The sequence below is a fragment of the Ranitomeya variabilis genome, chromosome 5 (assembly GCF_051348905.1).
Source record: "Ranitomeya variabilis isolate aRanVar5 chromosome 5, aRanVar5.hap1, whole genome shotgun sequence".
Lineage (NCBI taxonomy): Eukaryota > Metazoa > Chordata > Amphibia > Anura > Dendrobatidae > Ranitomeya > Ranitomeya variabilis.
The window spans coordinates 89,183,161-89,196,316 of record NC_135236.1 but is presented as its reverse complement, the minus strand read 5'-3'; the positions used below and the strand labels follow the sequence as shown (position 1 = coordinate 89,196,316).

Genomic DNA, 13,156 nt, shown 5'->3' with positions numbered 1-13,156 from the left:
TTAGACGGTTCGGGGGTTCTTGAATCTCCAGCGTGGATTTTTATAGGGTTTTTGTTGACCAGATAAGTTATCTTGCTATATTCTGCTATTAGTAAGCTGGCCTCTCTTTGCTGAACCTGGTTCATTTCTGTGTTTGTCATTTCCTCTTACCTCACCGTTATTATTTGTGGGGGGCTTGTATCTTGCTTTGGGGTCCCTTTCTCTGGAGGCAAGAGAGGTCTTTGTTTTCTTCTCCTAGGGGTAGTTAGATTCTCCGGCTGGCGCGAGTCATCTAGCGACCACCGTAGGCATGATCCCCGGCTACTTCTAGTGTTGGCGTTAGGAGTAGCTATTTGGTCAACCCAGTTACCACAGCCCTATGAGCTGGATTTTTGTATCTTGCAGACTTACACGTTCCTCTGAGACCCTGTCCACTGGGGTCATAACAGTATGCCAGGCCCCTATTAAATGTTTAATGCATTGCAGAAGTGGGATTATAAGAAAGAAAATTTTGAGGTTTTTTTTTCCCTCTCTCATTTTTTTTTTTTTTTTTCTTTTCCCCTTTACCTCAGAGTGGCTTAAGCTTGCTGCAGACATGAATGTCCAGACCTTGATTACAAGTGTGGACCAGCTTGCCGCTCGTGTGCAGGGTATACAAGATTATGTTACCAGAAATCCTAGGTCTGAACCCAAGATTCCGATTCCTGAACTGTTTTCAGGAGACCGATTTAAGTTTAGGAATTTCAGGAATAATTGTAAATTATTTTTGTCCCTGAAACCTTGTTCGTCTGGAGACTCTGCTCAACAAGTAAAAATTGTTATTTCATTCTTACGGGGTGACCCTCAGGATTGGGCTTTTTCGTTGGCGCCAGGAGATCCGGCATTGGCTGATATTGATGCGTTTTTTCTGGCGCTCGGTTTACTTTATGAGGAACCCAATCTTGAGATTCAGGCAGAGAAAGCCTTGCTGGCTATGTCTCAGGGCCAGGACGAGGCTGAGGTGTATTGCCAAAAATTTCGGAAATGGTCCGTGCTGACACATTGGAACGAGTGTGCACTGGCCGCTAATTTTAGAAATGGCCTTTCTGAGGCCATTAAGAATGTTATGGTGGGTTTTCCCATTCCCACAGGTCTGAATGATACCATGTCCCTGGCTATTCAAATTGACCGGCGGTTGCGGGAGCGCAAAACCGCAAATTCCCTCATGTTGTTGTCTGAACAGACACCTGATGTGATGCAATGTGATAGAAAAACCGCAAATTCCCTCATGGTGTTGTCTGAACGGACACCTGATTTGATGCAATGTGATAGAATCCTGACTAGAAATGAGAGGAAAATTCATAGACGCCGGAATGGCTTGTGCTACTACTGTGGTGATTCTACACATGTTATCTCAGCATGCTCTAAACGTATATCTAAGGTTGTTAGTCCTGTCACCGTTAGTAATTTGCATCCTAAGTTTATTCTGTCTGTAACTTTGATTTGCTCACTGTCATCTTATCCTGTCATGGCGTTTGTAGATTCAGGTGCTGCCCTGAGTCTTATGGATCTCTTATTTGCTAAGCGCTGTGGTTTTATTCTTGAACCATTAGAAAATCCTATCCCTCTTAGGGGTATTGATGCTACGCCATTGGCAGAAAATAAGCCGCAGTATTGGACACAGGTTACCATGTGCATGACTCCTGAACACCGCGAGGTGATACGTTTTCTCGTTCTACATAAAATGCATGATTTGGTTGTTTTGGGGCTGCCATGGTTACAGACCCATAATCCAGTCCTTGACTGGAAGGCTATGTCAGTGTCTAGTTGGGGCTGTCGTGGTATTCATGAGGATTCCCTGCCTGTGTCTATTGCTTCTTCTACGCCTTCGGAAGTTCCGGAGTACTTGTCTGATTATCAGGATGTCTTTAGCGAGTCCAGGTCCAGTGCATTGCCTCCTCATAGGGAATGTGACTGTGCAATAGATTTGATTCCGGGCAGTAAATTTCCTAAGGGAAGACTGTTTAATCTGTCGATACCTGAACATATCGCTATGCGTTCATATATCAAGGAGTCTCTGGAGAAAGGACACATCCGTCCGTCTTCTTCCCCTCTTGGTGCGGGATTCTTTTTTGTGGCTAAGAAGGACGGATCTTTGAGGCCTTGTATTGACTATCGGCTTTTAAATAAGATCACTGTCAAATTTCAGTATCCTTTGCCGCTGTTGTCTGACTTGTTTGCCCGGATTAAAGGTGCCAAGTGGTTTACCAAGATAGACCTTCGTGGTGCGTACAACCTTGTGCGCATTAAGCAAGGGGATGAATGGAAAACCGCATTCAATACGCCCGAAGGTCATTTTGAGTACTTGGTGATGCCTTTTGGGCTCTCTAATGCCCCTTCAGTTTTTCAGTCCTTTATGCATGACATTTTCCGGAACTATCTGGATAAATTTCTGATCGTTTATCTGGATGATATTCTGGTTTTTTCTGATAATTGGGACTCGCATGTGGAGCAGGTCAGGATGGTCTTTAAAATTTTGCGTGAAAATTCTTTGTTTGTCAAGGGCTCAAAGTGTCTTTTTGGTGTACAGAAGGTTCCCTTTTTGGGGTTCATTTTTTCCCCTTCTGCTGTGGAGATGGACCCAGTCAAGGTCCGAGCTATTCTTGATTGGACTCAGCCCTCGTCAGTTAAGAGTCTTCAGAAGTTCTTGGGTTTCGCTAACTTCTACCGTCGTTTTATCGCTAACTTTTCTAGCATTGTGAAACCTTTGACGGATATGACCAAGAAGGGCTCCGATGTGGTTAATTGGGCTCCTGCTGCCATGGAGGCTTTCCAGGAGTTGAAACGTCGGTTTACTTCGGCGCCTGTTTTGTGCCAGCCTGATGTCTCGCTTCCCTTTCAAGTTGAGGTGGATGCTTCAGAGATTGGAGCAGGGGCCGTTTTGTCGCAGAGAGGCCCTGGTTGCTCTGTTATGAGACCTTGCGCCTTTTTCTCTAGGAAGTTTTTGCCTGCGGAGCGAAATTATGATGTGGGCAATCGGGAGTTGTTGGCCATGAAATGGGCATTTGAGGAGTGGCGTCATTGGCTCGAGGGTGCTAAGCATCGTGTGGTGGTCTTGACTGATCACAAAAATCTGATGTATCTCGAGTCTGCTAAACGCCTGAATCCTAGACAGGCCCGCTGGTCATTGTTTTTCTCCCGTTTTGACTTTGTTGTCTCGTATTTACCAGGTTCAAAGAATGTGAAGGCCGATGCTCTTTCCAGGAGCTTTGTGCCTGATGCTCCTGGAGTCGCTGAACCTGTTGGTATTCTTAAGGATGGTATTATCTTGTCAGCTATTTCTCCAGATCTGCGACGTGTGTTGCAGAGATTTCAGGCTGATAGGCCTGATTCTTGTCCACCTGACAGACTGTTTGTGCCTGATAAGTGGACCAGCAGAGTCATTTCCGAGGTTCATTCCTCGGTGTTGGCAGGTCACCCAGGAATTTTTGGCACCAGAGATCTGGTGGCCAGATCCTTTTGGTGGCCTTCCTTGTCTAGGGATGTGCGGTCATTTGTACAGTCCTGTGGGACTTGTGCTCGAGCTAAGCCTTGCTGTTCTCGTGCCAGCGGGTTGCTCTTGCCCTTGCCTGTTCCTAAGAGACCTTGGACACATATCTCCATGGATTTCATTTCTGATCTTCCGGTGTCTCAGGGCATGTCTGTTATCTGGGTGATATGTGATCGCTTCTCCAAGATGGTCCATTTGGTTCCTTTGCCTAAGCTGCCTTCCTCTTCCGATCTGGTTCCTGTGTTTTTCCAGAACGTGGTTCGTTTGCACGGCATCCCTGAGAATATTGTGTCAGACAGAGGATCCCAGTTCGTTTCCAGATTCTGGCGATCCTTTTGTAGTAGGATGGGCATTGACTTGTCGTTTTCGTCTGCTTTCCATCCTCAGACTAATGGACAGACGGAGCGAACTAATCAGACTTTGGAGGCTTATTTGAGGTGTTTTGTCTCTGCTGATCAGGACGATTGGGTGACCTTCTTGCCGTTAGCTGAGTTTGCCCTTAATAATCGGGCTAGTTCCGCCACCTTGGTTTCGCCGTTTTTCTGCAACTCTGGTTTCCACCCTCGTTTTTCTTCGGGTCATGTGGAACCTTCTGACTGCCCTGGGGTGGATTCTGTGGTGGATAGGTTGCAGCGGATCTGGAATCTTGTGGTGGACAACTTGAAGTTGTCACAGGAGAGGGCTCAGCGCTTTGCCAACCGCCGCCGCGGTATGGGTCCCCGACTACGTGTTGGGGATTTGGTGTGGCTTTCTTCCCGCTTTGTTCCTATGAAGGTTTCCTCTCCCAAATTTAAACCTCGTTTTATTGGTCCTTACAAAATATTGGAAATTCTTAATCCTGTATCCTTTCGCCTGGATCTTCCTGTGTCGTTTGCTATCCACAACGTGTTTCATAGGTCCTTGTTGCGGCGGTACGTTGTGCCTGTGGTTTCTTCTGCTGAGCCTCCTGCTCCGGTGTTGGTTGAGGGCGAGTTGGAGTACGTGGTGGAGAAGATCTTGGATTCTCGTCTCTCCAGGCGGAGGCTTCAGTACCTGGTCAAGTGGAAGGGCTATGGTCAGGAAGATAATTCCTGGGTGGTCGCCTCTGATGTTCATGCGGCCGATTTAGTTCGTGCCTTTCACGCCGCTCATCCTGATCGCCCTGGTGGTCGTGGTGAGGGTTCGGTGACCCCTCACTAAGGGGGGGGTACTGTTGTGATTTTGCTTTTTGCTCCCTCTAGTGGTCATTAGTGATTTGACTCTGGAGCGTCTGTCTTTTTCTATATCCTCACCTGGGCCTTTAGTTCAGGGGCGTTGCTATATAAGCTCCCTGGACCTTCAGTTCAATGCCTGGCATCGTTGAAATCAGAGCTAATCTGTTGTGCTCTTGTCCTCTGATCCTGGTTCCTGTTTTTCAAGCTAAGTCTGCTTCTTTGCTTTTTGCTTTTGTTTTGTTTGGTATTTTTGTCCAGCTTGTTCCTATCTGTATCCTGACCTTTGCTGGAAGCTCTAGGGGGCTGGTGTTCTCCCCCCGGACCGTTAGACGGTTCGGGGGTTCTTGAATCTCCAGCGTGGATTTTTATAGGGTTTTTGTTGACCAGATAAGTTATCTTGCTATATTCTGCTATTAGTAAGCTGGCCTCTCTTTGCTGAACCTGGTTCATTTCTGTGTTTGTCATTTCCTCTTACCTCACCGTTATTATTTGTGGGGGGCTTGTATCTTGCTTTGGGGTCCCTTTCTCTGGAGGCAAGAGAGGTCTTTGTTTTCTTCTCCTAGGGGTAGTTAGATTCTCCGGCTGGCGCGAGTCATCTAGCGACCACCGTAGGCATGATCCCCGGCTACTTCTAGTGTTGGCGTTAGGAGTAGCTATTTGGTCAACCCAGTTACCACAGCCCTATGAGCTGGATTTTTGTATCTTGCAGACTTACACGTTCCTCTGAGACCCTGTCCACTGGGGTCATAACACTCCCCATCCTGGTTCCAGTACCGTCAGCTGGTTCCGGGCAGAGCCTTTGGCTTAGGTGCCTCCCTCTGGGTATCCGAGTTCCACCAACGTCAGGTGGTCCTTGGTAGTGCTTTCAGGCACGGGTACCTCCTGCTTAGTAACCGGGTTCCAGTAACGTCAGCTGGTCCTCGGTAGTTCCATTGGCTCTTGAACCTTCGGGTAGCCATCCGAGTTCCAGTTCCATCAGCTGTTTCTCGGCATTTTCTCAGCCTTCTTGTACCTTCTGCTACATTTCCAAGTTCAAGAGACTAAACACGATGACCCAGAAGACCACCCCTAAGATGACGACGACACCAGAGACGACAACCACTGAGATGACGACGACCCTGGAGACGATGACCCTGAAGACCACCCCGATGATGACGACCCCGGAGACGACGACCCTGGAGACGACGATGACCTGGAAGACCGAGAAGCAGAAGAACAAGAGGCTGCAGAACAAAGAGCAGAAGAACATTAAGCATAAGACTAAATATCAGAGCAAAAGATATTATCTAAATTATAAGAAGAAGACTAAGCAGTGTATGGGGGTGAGTCCGTTCCTCCTCGTGGTGCCCCTGGATAAAGCCTGATGCTGCAGGCCAAACTGAACGCGGACAAATGTAACTCTTTTGTGACAGGCAGAACGGAAGGTGTAATCTTCAAACTTTTATAGATAACAACTACGGGAATGCCTGCCACAAATAAGAATATGATGAAGAAGTTGAATATGAAGAAGATAATAGTTAAATAAAAAGAATATGAACAATGTAACAAAAAAAATAATAGGTAGAAGATGAAGAAGAAGATGAATAAGGTGAAGAAGTTGATGTCAAAGAAGCTGATGATGAGGATAATGAAGAAGAAAGTGTGGGAGAAGTAAAAAAGAAGGTCAAGGGCGTGGAAATAGTGAAACATCAATATCTGACAAAATAAAAAAAAAATTAACATAGTCAAAATCTTTCTAACGCCGAACGTCATAAAAAAAAAAAAATCCTGCTATTCTATTTGATTGGGCTAAACATCTGTGCCTTTAATGTCTCCGCCACCTCCCCCAATACATCCTACATTATTCTTAGGCTACGTTCACATTTGCGTTGTGCGCCGCAGCGTCGGCGCCGCAACGCACAACGCAAACAAAAACGCAGCAAAACGCATGCACAACGCTGTGTTTTGCGCCGCATGCGTCCTTTTTTTCATTGATTTTGGACGCAGCAAAAATGCAACTTGCTGCGTCCTCTGCGACCGGACGCGGGCGCCGCAGGGACGCATGCGGCGCAAAACGTAAGTGCGACGCATGTCCATGCGCCCCCATGTTAAATATAGGGGCGCATGACGCATGCGGCGCCGACCGCAAATCTGAACGTAGCCTTAGTTGTTTTCCTTCATGTAGAATGAACCTACAAGGAAAGAAAGGGTTTATTTTAATTCCGATATTTTCGTCCCATTGACTTGCATTGGGATCGGTATCGGATTAGATCCGATACTTTGACGGTATCGGCCGATACTTTCCGATACCGATATTTTCCGATATCGGAAGGTATCGCTCAACACTAGTGTTAACACTTCTCTCAGTACATGGAAAGGATCATTGTAAAGGGTAGAGGTTTGCAAGAACTAATTTACAAAGAAACAACACAAGGAGAACAGTTTACACCTGCACCATCAACCTTACATGAGAAGCTGTTGGAAAGGGAAATCAACAAGCACCCCAGATGGGACTTGAACCCACAATCCCTGGCTTAGGAGGCCAGTGCCTTATCCATTAGGCCACTGGGGCTTGATGGAGTAGCTTAAAAATCCAGACTTTCTTTGGTTACCACAAGAGTAAATCACTCACTTTTGATTGAGTTATCAAGAACGATCTTGTACGTTTGAACTCCAAATTGAAACAAACCGTCCGAATGCACATGCATCTTTATTTTAGAAGAGAGCCAGGGCTAACTTTGTCGGGTCACAGTACGTTATTAATGCCGATGATGGAAAGTTTATTGGACTTCCAGAAGCCTGAAAAACTAAATAGATATCTTCCACATTTCCCTTTCAATTATGACACCAGATTACGGTGGGACTCAATAGACTTGTCCAACCTGCAGCAATTTAAAAAAATACAAAAATTTAAACAACAAATATCTCGTTGAAATTTCTCTCTTAATCTTGGCACTAGATCATGAACCAATTCAACGACTTCAGTGGTAAAAAATACAAAACAAAGGCAAGAATAGAATGCTCCAGGTGAGGGTCGAACTCACAACCTCGGCATCACTCGACAGTTACTGCTTTATAAGTACCGCGCGCTGACCGATTGCGCCACTGGAGCCAACTGGGTACACCACTACAACATAAATTCTATTAAAAAAAATTGAAATGGGATTGTTCTTCAGAAAATTAATGATTGCTATCAACAAGTAAAACTGCTCTAGAACGACAGGATATATAATATTCCCAGTGGCCAGGGTGAAAATTGAAAGATTACTCATTTTGTTTTGTAAGAAAGAACATGATATGAAAAAAAGAACGTTGTCCAAAATGTTTCAAAAACCGTTTACATTTTTCAATTGTAATTTTTGATTTTGATATTTGCAAATATTGTGTGGTTGAAAGCATATCCATATCTTAGAAAAGATACTCTTTGTTATTTGGGTCATAAATGAAGATGCAAACAATTAAGATGCTATAATTTTCTGCCACACAATTGCATGTTAACACTTCTCTCAGTACGTGGAAAGGATCGTTGTAAAGGGTAGAGGTTTGCAAGAACTAATTTACGAAGAGACAACATAAGGAGAACAGTTTACACCTGCACCATCAACCTTCCATGAGAAGACTTTTTTTGGTCCCACAAGAGTGAAGCACTCAATTTTGATTGAGTTATCAAGAACGATCTTTTAATTTTAAACTCCAAATTGGAAATAACCGTCCGAATGCAAATGCAGCTTTATTTTAAAAAAGAGTTCAATTTGCCATGCTCCAGAGGTCATCCCAGTTCAGTATGGCTGTGAGAAGCAGCTTCAGTGATTAGCAGTGCCTTCACTGATGCTGTGCAGTCTCACAGCCTGACCTGTGCTGAACTCTTGTGCGTGGGAAAATGAACTTGCATTTTCCCACGCTCCAGAGTTTAGGGCAGGTCAGACTGTGAGGGAGCGCAGCTTCAGTGACGGCGCCACTAGTCACTGAAGCTGCGCTGGCAACATCTCCTCATTCAGTGGTTTTCAGCCAGGGCGGTAGCATCTTGGCACTGTCCTGGTTGAAAACTGCATATACCCCAGATATGGATTATGGCGTGGGACACAGCTACGGACAGGTATGGGGATACTGTTGGTTTATTATTTTACTTTTATTACAGGAGATTGTGGGTGTCGCATGGATTAGGAGTAACAATAAAATGGTAAAACTGTGCTGTTTTTTATTTCATTAAATGACTTTATTCTGGCTGTGTCGTTAACATGTACCAACTATAGCATTAGTAAAGGAGAGGTGTCTTAGCGATATCTCTCAATTACTAAGCCGTGGGCTTGATGTCACCTTATAATACAGAGGTGGCATCAACCCCACAGCTATTACTTCACTTGCTACAGCTACAGAGCAAGTAGGAAGAGTGAGGCTAAGTGCCGGAATTGGCGCATATTAGAGTTGCGCCTTTTCTGGGGCGGCTGAGTGCTCATGTTTTTAGCCCGTGAAAGGGCAATATCCATGGCCCCTTCCTAGGCTATTAATATCAGCCCGCAGCTGTCTGAATAGTGTTTTTTGGTTATTAATTATAGGGGGCCCTACGTCATTTTTGGGGGGTCCCTTATTTTAATAGCCAGTAAAGGCTCCTGGGTTCAAACCCCACGAAGGACAACATCTGCAAAGAGTCTGTATGTTCTCCCCTTGTTTGCGTGGGTTTCCTCCGGGTACTCCGGTTTCCTCCCACATTCCAAAGACATACTGATAGGGAATTTAGATTGTGAGCCCCATTGGGGACAGCGGTGATAATGTTTGAAAACTGCAAAGCGCTGCGGAATATGTTAGCGCTATATAAAAATAAAGATTATTTATTATTTAAAGGCTAAGAATACATCTTTGAGCTGATATTAATAGAGTGGGAAGCTCCATAGGTATTACCCCCTTGCCAGGCAATAAACATCTGCCCCCAGTCGCTGGCTTTCCTCCTGCTGGCTTTGAAAATCTTGCGGGAGCCCCCGCCATTTTTTTCCAATAAATAATCGCTTATTTATTAAATACACGTCCCATAATTTGCACACACACTGTACTAATTGTATTTGTCACTGACATCTATATAGCTACCTATTCTATATGTATTTACTGTATGTAATCCATCTCTTCTATCCTGTCGGCTCCTGCACTGATTTTACAGAAGCCAACAGATGAATTACCGGCTTTTCTTCTATCTTTCTGTGCAATATAAATACATATACTGTATATATGTGTGTAAGGGTATGTGTCCACGGTCAGGTTTGCTTCAGGCATTGGTCAGGATTTTATGCAGGTAAAATCCTGACCAAAAATGCACCTGAGGTCACTGGCAGGTCACCTGCGGTGTTCCTGCGTGTTTTGTTCATTGTAGCAACATGCTGCGTTCTTAAAAAAACGCAATGCATGTGCGTTTTTGCGGGAAAAATGCATGCGTTTTTTAATGCACAGTGGAGATGGGATTTCATTAAATCCCCTCCACTATGCTGTAACATCTGGACGCTGCGTTTTTGACGCTGCGGCTCAGCGCTGCGTCAAAAACGCGTTTCCTGAACGTGGACACATACCCTTAGGCTGCGTATCCACGTTCAGGATGGCCGGCGGTATTGCCGGAGCGGCGCAGCCGCTCGGCGCTAAGCCCCGCCGCCTTCTGGGACGCGATGATGCCGGATGTGTTAACTGTACACATCCGGGATCATCGCCCTCCTCCCATAGGGCCCTGTGTTATGCCTTGCGGGGACGCTGCATCCCCGCAAGGTGTACGGACATGCTGCGATCTGAAAAGACGCGCAGCATGTCCGGAGTCGCAAGCCCGCAGCGTGCGGGTTTCCACGCATAGTGGACACGGGATTTCAAAAAATCCCCTCCACTATGCTGGAACATCTGGACGCTGCGTGTTTGACGTTGCAGCTCTGCGCAGCGTCAAACAAGCAGCGTTTACTGACCGTGGACACACACCCTTACTGATATGTAGATATATATGTATTCTATGTGTATATTTCTATTCTATTCTAACCTGTCAGTGTGATTTTACTGTACACCACACATGAATTAACAGCTTTTCAAAGGACACCGGTGAGTAAGAAACGGACAGCACTTCCATGGGGCGAGTGCTGTGCCTTTTTTTCTTGCATCCGTTGACTTGCATTGTCGAGTCTCGTCCGAGATACGCAGCAAATTGCAGCATGCTGTGATTTTTTTCTCAGTCCGATTTCAGCTGAGAAAAAAAATCGCAGATGAGATGTAACTCATTGAATAACATTGGTCAGCGTGCAATCCGATTTTTTATTGGATTGCACTCGTCCATTTTTCTCACAAATGAGTATGAGCCCTAGGCCGGGGTCACACTAGCGATGAATACGGACGCATGCTATGCGATAAAATATCACATAGCACTCGGACCAGTATTCATCCATGGGGAAGCTCATATCAGCATTTTTTTCTCGGCCGCATTATACATACGAGTGAAATCGCAACATGCTGCGATTGTCACTGACACTCAGCCGAGTCTCGACTCACTTGCACCTATTTAAGCCTATGGGTGCGAGTGAGGCAACGTACATCACTTGGATATCATCCGAGTGATGTGTGATATACGCGGACGCCGGCAATGGAGGAGATGGAGAAATTAATTTCTCCGCCTCCTCCGCAGCTGTGCTCCGAATCTCTCTGTGCGAGAGGCTCGGAGCACAGTAGCATGACACTCGGCTCCCGCTCGCAGTAGAGCCGGAGCCGAGAGTCATTAGCATATCGCATTCGATGCTCTCGCATCGGATGCCATACGCTAGTGTAACGCCGGCCCTAATCAGTATAGCGCCGTCGACCTGAGAGTGTCTGTAGGTTACTGTGCACAATCCTGCTAACAGGTTACCTTTAACATGAGAAGATATACCATTTCTTTTGCCAGAAAAAATGCTGTGTAAAAAAAAAAAAAAGTTTACACGTGTTTTGCCGCATTTTTTTGCCCATTTATTAGAATGGAAGAAAAAATACTAAGGCTATGTGCACACGTTGCGGATTTTGATGCGTTTCTGGCTGCGCAGATTTGCATCAAATCTGCAGGGTAATGCACAGTCAGTGTTAGTCTATGTGAAATTGACATTTGTTATGCACATGCTGTGGAAAAAAACGTGCGGAATGGCGGCTTTTTTTTCCCCGCAGCATGTCAATTCTTTTGGCGGATCTCCAGCGTTTCTGCACCCATTGATTTCCATTGAGTCAGGCACATCCGCAGCAAAACCGCAGGTATAAAAAAGATCTGCGGTTTTGCTGCGGATGAAACGCTGCAGATCGAGAGGAGGGAGTGTGTGGGCGGAGTTATGTGCGTGTATCGTGTGTGCAGGGGTCTGCGCTTATGTGTCTCTGTGTGTGTCCCTGTGTGTGCGCGTGTCTGTGCAAGCAGCCATTGTCTGACAGGACTACTGCTCCCATCCGGCAATGAATGCTCACAGTGACAGCATTGCTGATGATGGGAAAGTAGTCCCATCAGACAATGGCTGTGTTCAGTAGTTAAAAAAAACAAAACATATAGAACATACAACATATAACATACAGTACATACACATGACATAGAGTACATACCAAACACCTAGTCCCTGAAGCCCTTGATTCTCCTGTAATAAAAATAACATAATAAACCAACCTATACTTACCTTTCCACCATAGTCCAGTTAATAACAAGTGTTCCACGACGATCTCCCGTATAGAACAGTACATCTTACAGATGCGCCATTTCTAGGGAGGCTGGGAGGCAATATCTATGGCCCATCTCTAGGTTATGAATATCAGCCCGCAGCTGGCTATAAATTATAGGGGGACCCCATGTCATTTTTTGGGGGGATCCCCCTATTTTAATAGCTAGTAAAGGCTAAATATGCAGCTGTGAGCTGATATTCATAGCCTGGGAAGATCCATGGGTATTAACACCTTCCCAGACTATAAACATCAGTCCCGGCCATCGGCTTGCCCTCTCTGGCGCAGAAAATTGCGTGGGAGCCCTTTTTTTTTTCAATTTTGTTTTAAAATTAAACAGATATTGCGTATAATAATACAGTGTGTGTGTGTGTGTGTGTGTGTGTGTGTGTGTGTGTGTGTGTGTGTGTGTGAGTGTGTGTGTGTGTGTCTTTATTTAACTCTTTATGTGCCATTTTATTATGTTTACTACTAAACATCGGGCTTGGTATTATCTATCTATAGACATATCTATTTATAGATATTTGTCCCTTCTATGTGCTATTATTTTGGTCCCTATGTGGTGGTAATATGTGGTCTGGTCATGGTGTGGTGGTATTTGTTCCTTGTATGTGGTATTATTGGTCACCATGTGGTGGTAATATGTGGTCTGGAGATGGTGCAGTGGTATGTGTCCTTTGTATGTGATATTATTGGTAATTTTAAAAATTGAAAAATAAATAAAAATATACCTAAATTGTATTGGATATTTTAATAAATGTTTAATAGGTTAGAGTAGAGTAGAGCCTGGCCTTGT

General features: G+C 45.1%; 2 non-coding genes across 2 annotated transcripts; both read right to left on the bottom strand.

Moving 5' to 3' along the window:
* Positions 1-7,179: 7,179 nt before the first annotated feature.
* TRNAR-CCU (transfer RNA arginine (anticodon CCU)) lies at positions 7,180-7,252 on the bottom strand. Its single transcript has one exon. It is a non-coding gene; the product is annotated as a tRNA-Arg (tRNA).
* Positions 7,253-7,699: 447 nt separating this feature from the next.
* Positions 7,700-7,792, bottom strand: TRNAI-UAU (transfer RNA isoleucine (anticodon UAU)). Its single transcript is given in 2 exon segments — positions 7,700-7,735; positions 7,755-7,792. It is a non-coding gene; the product is annotated as a tRNA-Ile (tRNA).
* Between the last annotated feature and the right edge of the window lie 5,364 nt (positions 7,793-13,156).